Genomic DNA, 18,218 nt, shown 5'->3' on the forward strand with positions numbered 1-18,218 from the left:
TGAACATATGTAACTTTTTTTATTTCATAGGAGCACACAGTTAAGAGACTACCTTGAGTTTCATATAAGACTTGGATTTTTGGCCTTTTAAATAATATTGGAATTGTTTAAAAGACTGTGGAATTTTTGAAGTCTGGTTGAATGCATTTGAGATTGCCACGAGCCTATGGGGACAAGGATAGAAATTTATGTGTTAAACGTGATGTATTTGGGTATCAGGTTGACAAAGGGTAGAGATGATGGCTAATCTTGATGGCATTTAGAATCCCCATGGAAACAAATTTCTGGGCATGCCTGTAAGGGATCATCTAGGTTAGGCTGATTGAGGTGGGAAGATCCATCCTAGATGTGAGCAGTACCATTCCACGGGCTGGGGTACCCAAACTGAATAAAAAAGAGAAGCCAAGTTGACCGCAAGCATTCATCTGCCCGTGATTCCTGAGTGTGGACACACTGTGGAGCTCCTTCCTGGCCCGGCTGCTCTGCCTCCTGTGACATTATGCACTATATGCCCTGGAACAAAATGAATGTTCCTTTCTCAAGTTTATTTTCTCAGGTATTTTGTAACAGCAATAATGAGTTACTCAGGCAGTACATTAATTATAGTTCAATATATTATATAAAACAATTTTTAAAGAACAGCATAAAAGCTTCAAACAGAGAAGTGGAAATGATGATTAGTGTAGTAGACAGACATCCTGCTACTCTATTTCTCCGGGGGTTTCATTTCATTCTCTGTAAGTAGATATCACTGCTGTTTGTCAATTCTTTATTTCAAAACACATGCTGAACTCATTTCTCTCTGCCCCTGAATTAGTCTGCTCAGGCTTCCATAACAAAGTGTCATAGTCTATGTGCCTTAGACAACAGAAATTTATACTCACATTTGTGGGAGCTGGGATTGAAGAGACATGATTTGTTTCTGGGATTGGGTCTGGGCTCACCTTTGCATGGTCACTGACTTCTGGTGTCTCTTCCCTGTTTCTAAGGCCTAATTATTTAATCTCCCCTGACTAGAGAAGCCTCCATAACAAATATTTTTATCTTATCTGGGTATTTTTGTACATATAATTTCAAATATTTTGCATAATGTTTCAGATTTAAATTTTAATTATTTTTCCAAGTCTCTATAATGAAATGTTAATCATCTCTCCAATGATCTTTTCTATGCTTATGATTTTATCTGTTTTGGATTAGTTCCTCGTATTATATCGCCAAATTATATTAATGGATTAAATTGCCCATCACTTTTATGGCTGTTGATCTGAGAACCTTCACTCTGTTACCTGTAGTATATAAATGTACATGCTCTACCACATGTTCACAAGTATTGATAGTATTATTAAAGGAATATAGTGGTCCTTACCTTAGTACAAAGAGTCATTAGAAAGTATCCTTTTAAACAGAACTAATGAACTAAAAAATATTTGCCTAAAGCATAACTAAAAGGTAAATACTAGATTTTGGAAAGCAGACTTTGAAATACACTGAAACTCTTATTCAATATTCAGCAGAATGTTTGTGCCCGCAGGAAGGTAGGTGTGAGCACTGAGATTTAGTATTAATTGAAGAAAGTATATAGAGTGTAATTCTATGACGGGAGAGATTGGAAGAGGGTCTGCTTCTCTTCCTGGGCTTTTCACACAAGTCAAGTACTTGATGAGTTTATCATTGCTGGTAGGAATCAGTATGGAAGTTTCTACAAACAAACAACAAAAACCTACAAACAGAACTACCAGATCCTGCAATAACACCCCTGATATTTACCAGGAGGACACTAACTCAACATATCAGATACTCGCACACAACTGTCCATTGCAGCACTACTTACAATAGTGACATTATAGAACACACCTGTGTTCACAATCAGAGAAGTGGATAAGGAGAATGCAGTGTATATACACAATGCAACATTTTTCAGCCATAAAGAATGAAGTTATGTCATTTGTAGATGTTGGTGTGGCTCAGTTTTAGAATACTTGCCTCTATGCAGTAGGTCCTGGGTTCTAGATCTATCATGGGGCTAGAGAGAGAAGCTAACATTCATCAAATGTTTCATACTAGGTATGTACCTAAGAGCTGTGCATATAGTACTTAAGACACTTTTAGAAACTTTAACAGCATTGCGATGTGCACACTATTATGAGCTTTGCACCATGACCATCAGGTGCAAGAGGTGAGGAGAACTTTGGTACTCTTAGAACTGACTCCAGAGCCTGCGTCTGTGCCTTTAACTCAGCATGATGGACTTTCATGGAGGGAATATTATCTCCATGTCATTTGAATACTACCTCCTCCCCATGTACTCTCTCAGAATGACTTCTGCCTGTTCTTGTCTCTACACCATAGACTTCTCTTCTACACGTTCCCTTGCAGAAGTCATTCTGAGAATAAGGCTTTCTGACCATTTCATCTTACTCCTGGTTACCTAGCTCTCAAAATCTTCCAGTTTACAGAGGAGAAATGCAGGTGTCTTAGAAAAGGCAGAACTGGGGGAGGGCAGGAGAACATGAAACAAAAGCTGGAGAAGAGATAAAATGACTGTAGATGTCATGTCCTCAGCATATTCAATCAATGGCTGAGAAAAAGCTGCTAAGAGCCCTGATGGGAGATTGAGTGTTGAAGCAGCAGATCTCCAATTATATGTAAGTGGTTACTCAGCCACCAAGTCCTGCTTTATATGATAGACATGTCTGTTTCCCTTTGGGATACGGATACATGAACACCACTGTTGAATAAGCACCATGGAGTTAAGCCTGGTGCATTAGCTGAAGCATATGCCCACTAATTCTTACAATGACTCTGGGACTTGTGCCTTTATACCTCCCACAGAGCAAGCTCACAGGCCAAACTTGCCCAATACCTGTTTTTATATGGCACATGAGCTAAGAACTATCATTATATTCTTAAATGGTTTAGAATATAAAACAAAGAATACTGTGACATATGAAAATTAGGCCTAATTCTAATTTTGGTATCCATAAAGTTTTATTGGAAGATGGCTTTGCCCATTTACTTGCATGTGATCTCCAGCTTATTTCACTCTGGCGACTGTGTCTGTATAGTTTGAAAAGCTGAAAATATAATACCTAGATTTTTACATAGAAGTGGAGCCTACCCCTTGTCTTAGCCCATTTCCCATCACTATAGCAGGTTACCCAAGTCAGTAATTTTTAAAGGAAAGAAAGAAGTTTATTTGGGATCACAGTTCTGAAGTCATGAATTTCAAGATCAAGACTTATATCTGGTGATGGTTTTCTGCTGCTTCACGGTGTGCAGATGTTAAAAGAGCCAATGGGTGCAGGAGGCTGCGATAACACAAGAAGCAGCCTTGCTTTGCTGCAATCTATTGTCACAAAATAACACACCAGTGAGAAAGCACTGATCCCTACTAATGAGCTAATCATTTCCTAAAGGAGAATCCAACCAAATACCATCAATAGACTCACAGGAGACCAACCATAGCCCCAATCATAGCACCCCAGGTATGAACAAGGATCACAAGGCCCAGAGAGACTGAAATTTTCACTTACTTACAAGGATCCAAAAGAGACTGTTGACCAAGCTGCTCCTATGAGTGTCTGCACTCCTGCTTCTGGGAAGAAGAGGCAGATAGATATCATTGACAGTTGGAGGTCATTCTTTGTACTTATGATAATTGACAGTGAGAATATATTGCTCCTATTCTTCTAATGGTGTATCCTTCAAACCCCAATTGCTCTGCTAAGCCTACCCTCTAGGATAAGCGAGATCTCCCGAAGAAATGAGATTCAGGAAAGCCTTTTTTGTTTTACTGGGTTGCTGTAGATCCTGGGTCTTTTTATAGTACAATTGGAAGCATGAAAACTCCAGGAAGGCACAGGGCTCATAGAAGCATTAAGCGAAATAAACTCTCAAACTGTCAAAAGTAAAAGGTAAGTTAAAGCCACATTTTCTATTCAATATAAAAACACAAACTTAATGTCAAAATACATGTGCATAAAGTTCTTCCCAGTTTCCTTAAAGCCTGCAAGTAAGAACACTCAGGAGACGGTTGAACCTATTTACTGTGGTAGACACAGGCTAGGTGTGTGGCAGATTTAAAAAAAAAAAAAAAAAAAAAAAAAAAAAACAAGGAAATGTCACCAAGAGTTAGAGATGAATCTCCAGATAACAAATGACTCCAGACCAACCTTCTGCAGAGCTGTGTCAGAGGAAACTTACTATTCATTCATCAACAAATCTCAGGTAAGGGTCCACTCTGTCCCAGCAAGTGCTCTCAAGGCACAAACAAGACCTGCAAGGTGGCTGCTCTTCAGCCACATACATCATCATGCAGGAGAGAAGCTGTAAGTAGAAAATCAATTACAATTGGTGACGAGTCTGTGAGGTGAACACAAAACATGGCAAAGATTAGTAGACTTGCACTGAGTGACCAAAGAAGGCTCTCTGAGTAGAGCTTTGAAGGAAAGGAAGTCTACTTCAAAGGAACAGATTCCAAGCAGAGGGAAGACTGATGGGTAAAGACTCAGTATAGATTCAGGAGTGTCTGAGAAACAGAAGAGATAAGAGAGTGCTAGAGCCAGTTTGGAGCAGAAGGAAGAAGCCAGAGGAGGTGAGACCTTTGAGATTAAAAGTCCACTGATCCAGTTTCATTCTTGGAAAGAGGTGGTAGGTGGGACAATGTCTCCCAAAAAATAGACTGAGGCCTAACATTCAGTGCCTTTGAATGTGAGCTTGTTGGGGTGGAGGGATCTTCCAGGGTCTTTTGCCTTTTAGAGATGGTTTCTCTGTGTAACAGCCCTGGCTGTTCTAGAACTCACTTTGTAGACCAGGCTGGCCTTGAACTCACAGAGATTCACCTGCCTCTGGAGTTCTGGGATTAAAGACCTGTGCCACCACACCAGGTGTCATGGGGGGTGAGGGGAGCTTTTAAGAGGATCATTAAGCTGAGATGAAGGCCTATTACAATATGATGGGCCCTAATCCAGTGGCTGGCATCCTTGAAAGAAGAGAGTATGCAACAGATTCTCACAGGGAGGAGTGCTATGAGACTACAGAAGGAGCTGAGAAGAGTGATACAGCGACACACCACAGAATGCCAAGGGTTTGCAGAACCACCAGGAGAGACAGGGAAGGATCTGCACAGGAGCATGGCCATGAAGACTCCTTAACCTGAGACTCACACACCTGACACCTCAAAAACAAATAATGCTGCTGTTTCCAGACCCCAGGCTGTTTCTTGCCGTCTGTGAGGCATCTGTTCCAGGACCCCTGTAGATTCCAGAACTTAAAGGTGCTCAACCCTTCCTACAAAATGGGATGCTATTTCCACACAACACATCCACATCCTCCTGTGAACTTCAAGCTGTCTCTAAATTATTCACAAAACTTAATACAGTGTGTACAATACATAAATAGCTCTTATCTTCTTTGAGGAATAATAACAAATAAGTCTGTCTATGTCCAGTATAAATGCAAACATGGTAGACAATACAGCATGTTCTGCCTTTCACCAGGATGCTCTATAGACAGTAAACTTAAATTTTGACTTTTGAAACCTTCTGCCATTTGGGCCAACAAAATGGTTTTGTTTGCATACAGGCATTTACAACCAAGCCTGATGACCTGAGTTCAAATCCCTGGACCATACATGGTAGGAGGGGAGAAACGGCTTCCACAAACTGTCCTCTGATCTCCACACATGCACCCTGGCATGTACACACACACACACACACACACACACACACACACACACACACACACACACTCTCTCTCTCTCTCTCTCTCTCTCTCTCAATCAATCAATCAATCAATCAAGGAAAATTTCTAAAATTAGTTTCAAAATATTTCTAAGCCATAGTAGTTGAATCTGTAGGCATGGAATCTTCAGATACAAAAAGCATACTATAATTTATTGTCTTAGCCCCTAAGAAACTAACACATGTAAGTCATCCTCAAGGGTTTAAACAGAAGTGTATCTGGCTGAAACTGTGGAAGAAGCTGTGGCTACTAGGTTGAAAGTTGACTGCAGAGCTAGCAGTGTAGCTCAGTGGTAAGATCTTTGCCTCATATGCACAAGGGCTATGAGCTTGATCACTCTCCCTGAAAATGCACAAATAAACAGGAACCAAAGAACAGCCATTTGGGGGGAATGCGGTACTGCAGAAGAGAGGTGGCCGCAAGCAGCGCCAGGGAGCTGGACTCCCATTTTGAGGCTGAGCACCTGCAGTGGCAGCCAAGCATGCCATAAGCAACAGCCACACAGTTGGACCCACCTACATGCCTGGAGGACTCAGGTGAAGGCAGTCTATTGTAATTGCAATCCCTGACATAACAGACACCCTTCAGCTAGTCATCCAATATAAGGCTCTCCCTGCAGAAGAACTTCCCAAAGGAAGAATTAGTGGTTTTCCCTTCTTTCTGCACCCACAACTATGTTTACAGGACTTGTGTAGAGCTAACTGCCCTATGACTGCTGAGGGATGTGGGTGGAGTAAACTGAAAAAGGTGACTATCTGCTAGAAACAGACTTGCCAAAGAGCCAAGACTGTTTTCATTTAATTTGTTCCATCAACTTTGCTGGAATCCATTTATTGCATGTATTAAAAAGTTACAATATTTCGTCCTGAAATGCACCAGTGGTCAGGAATCTATTGTTCACTCTACCTCCTATGTAGGGTGAGAAAATTTTGATTCTTGTGACTTGGAATCGGTGGCAACAGGAACCAACTAACAACCATGAAGCCAGCCAGTGTTCCCTCACACTGGAAATGGGGCTACCTGGCTACCTGCATAGCAGTGAACAGCGGATCTTCCCACCAGGCCTCTATACCATTCTTTCTTTAATAATAAAATTTGTAAAGCTACCATTGTGGTCATGATGGAGAGATTTACAGATGTTTCGATGAAACTCTTCATTTGGACTTTATGCAGCAAAGTACATATTGACTTTGTGTCACTGAAAACACTAAGATTTATTATTCCTGAAGATAAGTAATAACCTTGACTTTGACTTGGTCAATATTTATCTCACAAGTCGATAAATCTCCAGCAATAAATTTCAACAAAAGCCAACACTTTCTGATACAGGGCTGTATTTTGCAGAGGCCCCCAAATTTCTCTGTTCTTTCTCACAGAGTAGTCAAACCTGCGAAAGTATTCTCAGACATATTTTATTTTTAGTGAGTTCAGTCCCATTATGACAGCAGAGTTTTATCCAAATAACTTAATGTGGGTGGGAAAATTACAGACTCTGAATCTTTTTGTCTTCCTTTCAATAGTTGAACCAATGAATCTTCTCCTCAGTCCAGGTCTTTCTAAAGCTGATCCCAATGCTAACATCAGACATTGGCCAGAACAGGATAAGGGACAGGCCTGTCTGCAAATAAAGGTGATATGTGATACTGGTCATTTGTGCGCCTGTCAGTGAAGGCATTATCTAAGCGGCCCTATTATATTTTAACAGTGAGTGACCTCATACTAACTTCGCAGAAGCTCAAAATCTCTTTTTAGTGTTTGTTGGTCAAATAGTCTGTCACCTTTTAAAACGACAGTGTATGTGTGAGCAGCCAAAGTGGTTTTCCCATCTAGCTGGACGTGACATGATGCTGGTAACCCCAGATGACTCATCCTTTGCATCTTCAAAGGCCTTTTACTGTTCAGGGTTACAGCCAATCCCCTTCTTTCATAATCTTTGGGATCTGATACTGGGTGATTTATAAAGAACAGGGAACCACTGCTTTTGCTTCATGGTTCTAGAGGTTAGGAAACACAAAAGCATGGCCCTGGGATTTGCTCCGCTGCTGGCGAGGGCCTTCCTGCTGCATCATAATGTAACAGAGGACATGTCATAGAAAGACAGAGTGAGGGTGCTACCTTGGGTCTCTCTTACTCATTTTTATAAAGCAACTAAGGACATCATGGAAACTGCACCCTCATGACACCTGAGGCTCACTGCCTCCCAAGGGCCCCATTTTCAAACACATGAATGTATAAAACTGAAGATGAGGCTTCTAACACATTGCACTGGGAGACATATTCAAGCCATAGCAATAGGTTGATAGTCTATCAGCATGTGTGCACCAACACTTCTGAACATATGGTATCTTTTCTCCTCAAAGGAGAGCAACCATGGCAATGACTCCTTTCTGTGTGACACACTTCACCTGAGACCACGGAGCTGAATCATAGAGAAGATTCTTTTGCTTGAGTCTATAAAAAGCCTCTTTCCAGCCTATCAAAGACTCATTCCAACATGCTGACAGATGAATCTGTTAAGGTCCTTACCACCTGAAACTTTCCACTCAACTAAAATTTTAGGATGACAATGTTTAGCTGCATTGTATATAGATTTTCACCTACCAGGCAGGTTTTATTGATGCTATTTATTTGTGTTGTGTTTTATTTGAGGCCAGGTTTATTTACTCAACTTATTTACTCAGTAAAACTTCTAGAAAGCTAAATCACAGATGGAATATTCTGAAAAATCTAATATATACTTTTAGATTATGTCAAAATGATCCTAGTCAATCAAATTAGCAACCCCCCAATAATAGAATACTGTCTTTTTAATATTTATATTGAGATGACATTACAGATCAAAGTAAGGATTTTGGAGGCAGATTGTCTGGAGTTGGATCCAACCTCTCCTACATACCAACTGTGCTACTCTGGGCAAAGTAATTCTCTCTTTGTGTGTATTTCCTCACAAGTTAAACTGAGACCTCTAGTTGTAGAGATCTCATAAGATTGTAGGGATCTCTAAGATTGTTAGGAGAATTAATTTATTTAATATTTGAAAAGTACTTAGAATAATATTTGGCTTTCAGTAAGTGATAAATACATAACACTGGCATTTGTAATGAGAGTGAGATTGTACATTAAAAATACACTCTTAATCACTTCATGTGATTATAACAATTTTCAGGATTATTTTACAAATTAAAAAACAAAAAACAACAGACCCAGCAAATCAAGTGATTTGCCTGAGGTGGTCTAGTAAGTCTTAAGAGCTTGGCTTCAGAATCAGAACTCTTGAGTATAAAGATGCTGGTTGAACTTTTATGGCAGCATCTTAAGATGCGAAGGCAACTTAGGCTGAGCACTTCCCTGCTTGGCTTCCATCTTCACACGTGTCGTTGTGAGGACCGCAATGGTCTTTCGAGTTTGTTTGCTCCTATTTCACGACAGGGAACTGAAGGCTCCGGGTCCATTTCAGACTTAAAGACTGTATTTTATTTTACTATTTTTAAGTGTGTGTATAGGTGGAGCGTGTGTGTGTAGAAGCCAAAAGAGAGCACCAGGTCCCTTGGAACCACAGTTACAGGTGGCTGTGAGCCACTCATGGCTGGTACTAGGAAATAAAATCCAGTGCAAGAGCATTGTGTACACTTGACTGCTGACACATCTTTCTAGCCCTTGGTCCTAGATTCAAATCTGTCTTCAGAGATTGAAATTGTTCACTTTCTATCTTGCAAACCACAACCACATCTGAATAGAAACTCGAAGTGGTTTTCACACTGCTGTCCTAACACATCCTAGCTTTTCAGTTTGACATTTTCTAGGTCTTTGGAGAAGCTGAAAGAATACAACAATTAATATCTAAATGGCTTTCAACTGATCTCAACAATTATTTTTATTTTGTTTCTTTCAACAATTATTTTCATCTTAAAGTTTTTCAAACATACAAAAATGTCACCAGGAAATGCTACATGATATGAGGAAGGTTGCTTTCTGGTGATAAAGGATACACTACAGAATAAGATCTCTCTATGATGGATACATACGCATCAAATACTACAGCATCAAATTTATAAAGCAACTGCCAGAGAGACTATCATATGGACAAACAGAACCCCATCAGAAGTATAAGACTTGAAGCTATCGCTCTCTATTCATTAAAAAAAATCAAGGAACCATATAAAATGCACATAAAATCAAAACAAGGGTGGTAAGGGAGGAGTAAGAATCCAGAGATAAGTCTTGGCTACATAGTGAATTTCAGGTCTAAATGTGAGCTACAGAGTGAAATCCTGTCTCAAAAAGAGGGGGAGGAGCAGTGGGGCTGATCTAGTGTGGGGATGTGCGAGATTACAGAAGCTGAGCCCTCCAGAGAGGGCTGTATTATGGTACCTACGAGACAGGAGAAGCCATCAAACTCTAAACTGTCCAGTAAATTAACAACGCGAAAATACAAATTTCCTTCTGGAGAACATGAGCAGAAAGTCCCTTTCCTATCATCAAAGCAGTCTCTGTTTGTATGGCCAGTGTCACATGCCTTGTCTTTAGAAGTTCTGGAGATCGATGGGCAGAGGCGAGGGGGCCAGTGAGCTGTCTGTTTTCAAAGGGCATAGCTCAGCTGCAGACTGCATGGGCATTTCCAAGCACAGTGCAGACCAAACAGCAATCACGCAGAGACCATGTTTGCTTCCAAGGACAACAGAATGTGTCCCCTGATTTGTACTTAAGATCAACTTACTTCCCTCGCTGAGGTCTAGTAGTGAGAGATGGTGTACTACATCAGGTGGCTGAAACATTTATTGAGGTATGACTGTGTAAGTGGTATAACTGTGTAAGAATTTGAATGTGCCACACCTTGAACAGGTTGGTGGCCCATAAGCGGAAACTTGACACCAATCTAGCTCCTATTTCTAACTCAGAGATTTGTTTAGACATTCTGAAGCAAAGCCTGACACAGTTAGACATGTTCAAATGCGATTTAAGTGTCAAACAGTACCTACTGCTTTCATGGAGTTAACGGTTTCATGGAGTTAACGGCTGCTCCTTGCCTGTTCCAAGCCTCATGAATTCATGATATTGATCATCTGCTTCACATGGATGAGGAAGTTGGGCGTCGTTCGCTGTCTGTCTAAATGGCTGCAGCAAGGCTAAAGAAGGACATGAGGAAGAGTTAGTTCCCTGCTACACACAAACCTCCACTACTGGTATGCTGAGTGAGTGTGCAGTCCAGGAGGGTAGGGCAGGGGCAGCACATTAGTTACTTTCCTGATGCTGTGAAAGAATACCATGACAAAGGAAGTCTATTGGAAAAAGAGTTTACTTTGGCTCCAAGTTCCAGACAGGGTATAGTCCATCATAGCAGGGAAGGCATGCCAGCAGGAGCGTGAGGCTGGATTGGCAGCCAGGAAGCAGAGTGATCACATTCATCCACACACGGGAAGCAGAGATTAGAGAATATAAAGTAGTGGTAGATATAAAATGCCAAAGCCCGGGGATGTACTTCTTCCTGCAAAGCAACACCCTAATGGTCCGGTGAATTTCCCAATGTCACTAACTGGGAACTAAGAGTCCAAACAGGGCTTCTGCAGGGCATCTCATATTTAAACCACGATAAACAATATGCCAAGAAGAGCTGAACGTCCCCCACACGTGAGTAACAGCAAAGGGCTCTCACACATCTCTCCTGCCTCTCTATGACCTAGTTGGTGCTCTAATACCCCAGCAAGGACCTGAGAGAAGATGCCAACTTGAGCATCAGTGGTTGACACTGGCTGGCCATGGCTCCTCCAGGGAGGAGAGGTTGTCAGTTTCTCCTTCAGATGGAAACACTGGCTTCAGTCCATGCTCCCCCCTCCCCCCTAACAACTGGAACGGTAGACAGGTTTGGAAGGAGGAGCATCAGCTGCCACTGCCACCTTTGTGTCAGAAACACACAATCCAGAAGCACTGAAACCAAGACAGAACTCTCCAGAGAATCGCATGTTTAAGGGAAATAATTTAACCGAATCAACATTTTTCGTTCTGACATTAAATCGTCAAGGCGGGGATCAACAGCAGCCACGGCACAGAGGAAACCTGTGTCCACACGGAGAGACGAGGCGCTTCAGGTCCATTAACGGATGTGGGCAAACTCTAAGAGTTTTTCTTTTCTTTTTTTTTTTCCCTGAAAACACACTGAAAGCTAATTGATTGTCCATTTCTGAACAAATAAGGATGTTACACAGGTTAAAATGTATTTAAAAGTAAGAGTGTGACAACAGAGCAAAGGCCAGGAGGGAGAAAGTTCATGGCTGCAAAGTCTCCGTTACCTGCACAGAGTGGGACAGTACTCCACAGTCTCGCACATCTGCTTCCAGGAAGCGGAACCAGCCTGAACCCGTGATACCCTGTGTTGTTCTGAGGGTCTGAGGGAAAAACGGCTTCACATCTCTGAACCAAATTTTATTCATCTATGAATTTGTCTCTTAGGTTTTGGGGGTTTGCTTGTTTGTTTTTTGCACTATAACAAAATGTAAGTCTAGTTACTTACAAAGAACAGAAGTTTATCTGTCTCAAGGGTCCATAGAAGTCTTAAAAGCAGGATGCTGGGATCTTGACATGGCCTTCTTTTAGCATCATAATAGAACAGAAGGTGTCACACAGTAAGAGAGAGTGTATGTGCTTGCTGAGGCTTTTTCCTCTTATAAGGTCCCCGATGGCATCACGAGATTCCCCACTTTCAACTGATCCTAATTGCCTACTGTCTTAGTTCCTTTTCTGTTGCTGTGATAAAACACCCTGAGATTACAGAATATAACAGTCACAGGCAGCAATCCTCCAATCCCTCCCAGATTTCCACCCAGAAAAATTAATTCCTCACTGGAAGCCGTGTCTTAGGACTCCCTATCAATCCACCGTAATCACGACAACTTTGAAAATTGTACTTTACCGGAACTCTGCCAGCCTTCAAAAGCCTGAATTTGTTAGTGCCCGCCTCTCCTCCTCGTCTGTTCTGGAAGCCGCGGGAGGTGGGTAACTGGCTCTCGGACTTGGCAAGTTTGTTCTTTGAATGGATGAGCACTCGGGTTCCTTCCTGGTGAATGTTGTTTCTGCCACAAAGCAATTTCATTCTATTGAAAACAAAACAAAACAAAACAACAAAAAAAACCAACACTCTGAGAAAAGCAACTTAAGGGGAAGACGGCTTATTTTAACTCACGGTTTAAGGTGCAAACTATCACAGCAGGGAAGCCATGGCAGCAGGAAAGCAGCCGGTCACATCACAGCCACCAGGAGGAAACAGAGAGTGATCCATGAAGGTAAGCAGGTGAGTGTTCTGCTGCTTGCTCTCTCCATTTCACACAGCCTAGGATTCCCTGACCAGGGAACTGTCCCACCAGCAATTTAGATAAGTCTTCCCACATCAATTTACATAATCAAGATAATCTCCCACAGGCCCGACCAGAAGCCCATTTCCCAGATAATTCCAGATCCTACCAAGTCGACAATTAATGCTAATCATCACACCTATTGTGGTGGCTCATCTTGATTGTCAAATTGAGTGGAGCCAGAATCCACCAGGAAACGCACATGTGGGCATGTCAGTGAGATTTCCGGAGAGGATTAGATAACCGAGAGGGAAAGACCCTCCTTGAGAGTGAATGATACCTTTCAATTTGTGGCTTCTGGGGTCCAAGGAAAACCAGCACTGCCTGCACGCCTGCCTCAACTTCTTCCGGAGCCAGAGCACCTTTCTGTTGCTGTCATGCCATTCTCTGATAACATCAGATTCCAGCTCCTTTGACTTTCCAGAACGGACTGAAGGAGACCAAGGATCCTCCAGCAGTTTTCAAGGACTTCAGCGCCAGTTAGGATTCAGTTAGTTGTGTTAGGAGTGCAAAGGCATTCAGTTAGTTCCCAGGGCTGATTGCCTGCTGGATTCTCAGCCCCTCAGCATGTACACAATTGTTAGACCACCCAGACCTCTAGTGTAAGCCAGTCTAACAAGTCCGCTTTCCCTCTTTTGACAGACACACATATATAAATTGTGTGTGTGTGTGTGTGTGTGTGTGTGTGTGTGTGTGTGTGTGTTATGCCTTTCAGAGCCAGTCACCTGAGGAACTTATTTTTCTAAGTGTTCTCAAATGCTGGCCCTACTGTTTGGGGGACTATCACTTTGAATACAACTAATTTAAGAAGTACAGTTCTCTCTAGATATATATTTTTTTCTTCTCTGCCAGATATGCCTATCAAAGGTCTCACCTCCAAACATTAATTCATTAATTTGGCCATCACATTAAAATTACAACAACTAGGAAAAGCAACTTTCTTTACATTGTTACTCAAAATGTGGTCAAGGATCCTCCAAAATGCTGGGATTATAGGAGAAGGCCACCATACCTGGCCTGAGCAGGCACTTTAAAACAACACCAAAGAACAAAAAACCAAAATACTAAATGCAATGTTAATATGAAGTATTTCATAAGAGCCAAGAAAAAAGAAACTGTTTCTTCTTTATCATTGTTTTATAATTACCATATTGAAATAGTTTCATTTTATTTTTAGCTTTATATTTTTGATAAAACTATAAGGCATCAGGATTTATGTAAACATGTTATTTAACATTAAAAAGTTTCTATTTTGCTCCAATTTTCTAACACATCAGAAATCTCAACCAGTGGTTATGTGCCTTTCAGATATTAAAACTCTTGCATAAAAAGAGATTTCAGTCAATGACATGCCCAAATCGTTAGAGTCAGAAGAAGTTAGCTCCTCGCTGCTGCAGGTTATTTCACTGAGAGACATTTCAGCCTGAAATTTGCTGTGAAGGAGGCCAGGTGAGTGCAAGTCCTTCTAAGCTCGGGGAAGACCAAGAAAATGAAGCAGGAACGGCAGTAGCGCCTTCACTGGGCGGGAAACTACAGTGTGGGTAAGATGACTTCCTGCAACTCCTGAGTGAAAGATGTACCAGCTGCTTCTCTCATCTGGGGAGACTGGGGTCAGCCTCAGAAGTGCTGCCGCTTGGAGATGAGGTATAGTGAGGCCACAACCAAGGCTTGTTTTATGTTTGTCTGTTGTTTGTCAGTGTAGGACACTCCAAGGTGCCGTTCCTTTCTCATGTTAAAGGTATTCAGGTAGGCTGAGGAAAGCAATAGTCAGACATTGCAATGGATCAAAGCCAGGGGCTAAGAATTTCTGAGAATGTGGGGTCTGGGCCATGGGCTGTACAAACAAGTGATTTGGCCTTGGTCACTTACTGGAAGTTGACTCTTTGGGGCCGGATCTTTATTTGTGTGCTCTCCTGGGGCCTCTGGCTAGAACTCGCTTGTCTGCAGGGGTGGTGTTGGGGGCGGATTCTTTGTTTATAATAATTGCCTAAGGTCAACTGCCTGCCTAAATTTCTGAGCCAGTCACCTGAGGAACGTGTTTCTCTAAGGTATTCTCAAATGCTGGCCCTGATGTTTGAGGGACTGTCATTTGAAAACAACTGACTGAAGTGCGGCTATCCCTCAGAATCTACAGGGGATTTTGAGCTCCCCTGACTGTACCAAAACTGAGGGTACTAGAGTCATCTAAAGATGCACATGATCGGCACACTGCATCCTCTATACTTTCAGTATATCTAGAATAATTTTAATAGCTGTCCTTTACAATTTACAAAGTCTTCCCATGCACTCCATCTCACCAAGGAACTAAACATTTTATGTTTGAACTGGATTTCAATATCACTATGACTAATATTCAGACTACTGTGAGACAGTGGAAAGAGTGTGGATTGTGAGTAGCTCATATTTACTGAGCAGTTTTTATTCCAGGCACTAGGCAAACATTGGTTCAGAAGAGTTAACCTACCTAGGCTAGATGAATCCGCGGAAACGAGAAGTCATGTTTGAGCCGAGGCTGTCTGACTCCTGGGATCATGGCTGGCTTTATGCCATGCTGTTGCTCCTCCTACAAATGACAGATAATGGCTTGATCACAATAAAATGCTTGTCACTCCCAAAACACTTCTGACAATGAATCTAAATTTCTAGACTACACTCAGCCCAGTTTCCTGAGGGTTGGAGACTTAGAGGACCACTCACATGCACCTTAAGAAAAGGAAAACTTTATGAATGAGCCCGGAAAGCTACCCGTGGGTGTTTCAGCAGCCAGTCCTTCCTGTCTCTCATGGCGATGCTTCTCTGTGGATCTTGTACCACTCAGCACATTTGCTTCCCTCGGGTGTTCAAGTTCCCACTGCTCATTCGCAAGTGAGTTTCTGGTTTTAATTTTCCCGGCACTTTTACTGTGAATGAGGCTGGCATCTCCATACTCCCCAAATGGATGCTCTAAGCAAGAGATGCTCATGCTGAGAAACTGTTCCCTTAGTCTTCTGTTGTGCTCCCATTAGCATTGACAATTCCTCTCTTGGGTAATGTGACTCCAACAGCCCAATCAGCTACAGAAAGGAGGTCTCCTATATAAACCATAGCAAAATAGGTGAGCAATAACTTTGTTTCATAGGTTATTATGACTTTAAATGAAATAAGAAAAAAGTTGAAAGATTCCACGTGTATCTTGTTCTAGCTGGGTAGTATCTACTTTCTCTAAGCCATTGTGTGGCTGCAACCTGCTGTCTGATGTTTTATTGAGTTCAGTATGTCAAAGGCTTCCAGGGAAAGATCCCAACGTGGAGGGATCAATGTCATTCCTTCAGGAGGGGTTGCTTCCACACAAAAAAGCTATCTTCCTGGGGACCAGGATGAATTGTACACCTTATGTTTAAACATGAGTAAAATCCTGGCTTACATACCAAGGACAATGAGATTCTGCTGTCAGGGATTACACTTGGATTGTTCAGGTGGTGATCATCCTCCCCGGAGCTGTTCTCTTGAAAAGGTGCAGTGTGCGTTAACTATGCCTTCCCTCACTTGCTGCTGTGGAGTCCACTCAAGGTAGGGGCTCATTTGTTGCACAGGTAGGGACATCTCTGGCCCTAAGTTAATCATTTGAACCAACTTCATGATAGCAGTTCAAAAGCATTTGAGCCTCCGCTCAATGTCAGACACAGTGCACGGGTTAGTTTGTAAAGTAAATACGATTGAATCAAGGTCCCCAGAGCTCAGAGGAGAAGGTAGACACTAAACAGGATTCACTGCACTGTTAATGGCACAAATATATGTCCTGGACACGATGTGGCCAAGCAGGCTCAGTAGTGTCTAGGTTGAATCCTGAGTGTTATTTTTCAGTCAGTGTTTCTCAGACCAGCATGTCAGGACCCATTCAAGCAGATTACAGCTGCAAGCCCTAGAGTGACTGATTCTGTATACCTGGGTGGTTCCTGAGAGTATGCATTTCTAGCAAGCTTACTAGAGGTGTGGATACATACTTACCTGGCAAGGGAGATCTCATGATCATGAGGGTGATTTTCCTAAGGTGAGGCTCATCCATTGCACTACAGGTATGCTAACCCATGATTTCTCCAAAAGCAGGAAAGTCAACTGCATAATTTGTGGTAGTAGAGAGTATTTATGCTCTACCACCAAAAAGATATGTGGATGCTGCCAGTCCGTAGAGCACACGCTGATAAACCTTTCTCTACTCCATGGCTTGGAACAGTGTGTTCTCTGCCCTGGATTCTACATGGGAAATAAGAAGAAAGAAGCAGGGTGGGCCCTCCAACTCATGAAGATGAATTTGAAATAGATGCAGGGCAGATTGGCACCATTGTCTGATGGTTGAGAATCAAAGTCTGGAGTTCAGGGAATGTGCTGATGGTAGTTGTCAGTAGAGATGGAAGTGATGTGGCTCCAGAGGAGTTGTAGGATAAAGATCTCTCTCTCTCTCTCTCTCTGCACTCGTATATGATATAATTCCCAACTGCATTCTAAATACCTATCTTTATGACCCACATCAGAGAAGCTTCTTTTTGCAGAATACAGGGGCTCCTATAGAGATCTACAAGTAGTTAAAATGCAGAGAATAAGTGACCAAGGTGTCCAGCTTCAAATGGGACATCTAAAACATCATTCCAACACCTAAAACCCAGGGAATAACATGAAAGAGAAGGAAAGATGCTAAGAGCCAGAAGACTAAGACAGCTATGGAGAGTATCCTAGACATGATAGGAATGTTGCACCCACAACATGGTTGCCTAAACAATAGCCACACAAGACCCTATCAGTCAACATGTCATCATGGATGGTGGGGAAAACCTCACGAGGCTCCACCCCTAAATGAACGAGCTGCTGGCAAGTAATGTTTGCTAAGAGAAGAACCAGTCTTCTCCAGGGACAAGCCCTCTGAGAGGATACCCAATCCCAAATGATCAGCCCTAACACAACACTATATCTAGTTATATATATAGGCAACATTAAATGAACCAATTGCCATTTATACACACATGCATGTGCGTGCACATGCACATACAAACATATCATACACATACATTCAAAAAAGAAGAGGTCATGAATTTGAAAGGGAGCATGGAGAACATTGGAGGGGCTGAGAGTGAGACAGTCCATGTCTGAAATTCT

The 18,218-nt window shown here is 42.0% G+C and overlaps 1 long non-coding RNA gene and 1 pseudogene across 3 annotated transcripts in view; one reads left to right on the forward strand and one right to left on the reverse strand.

The window, feature by feature from the left end:
* The window catches only part of LOC119088637, a 43,025-nt gene that overhangs the window by 13,916 nt on the left and 10,891 nt on the right, over positions 1 to 18,218 (reverse strand). Inside the window, exons 7-12 of one of the 3 annotated variants that reach the window (XR_005092318.1) lie at positions 15,553 to 15,651; positions 13,369 to 13,556; positions 12,650 to 12,830; positions 10,718 to 10,868; positions 4,204 to 4,326; positions 3,534 to 3,595 (exon numbers count right to left, since the gene is read on the reverse strand). This is a non-coding gene — a long non-coding RNA (uncharacterized LOC119088637). Of the gene's footprint in view, positions 1 to 3,533; positions 3,596 to 4,203; positions 4,327 to 8,344; positions 9,201 to 10,717; positions 10,869 to 12,649; positions 12,831 to 13,368; positions 15,652 to 18,218 lie in introns of those variants that run through there. The other 2 variants (XR_005092317.1, XR_005092319.1) reach the window with 2 other exon arrangements.
* Positions 17,068 to 17,222, forward strand: LOC114702521 (annotated as a pseudogene).

Source organism: Peromyscus leucopus, chromosome 10 (assembly GCF_004664715.2).
Source record: "Peromyscus leucopus breed LL Stock chromosome 10, UCI_PerLeu_2.1, whole genome shotgun sequence".
NCBI lineage: Eukaryota > Metazoa > Chordata > Mammalia > Rodentia > Cricetidae > Peromyscus > Peromyscus leucopus.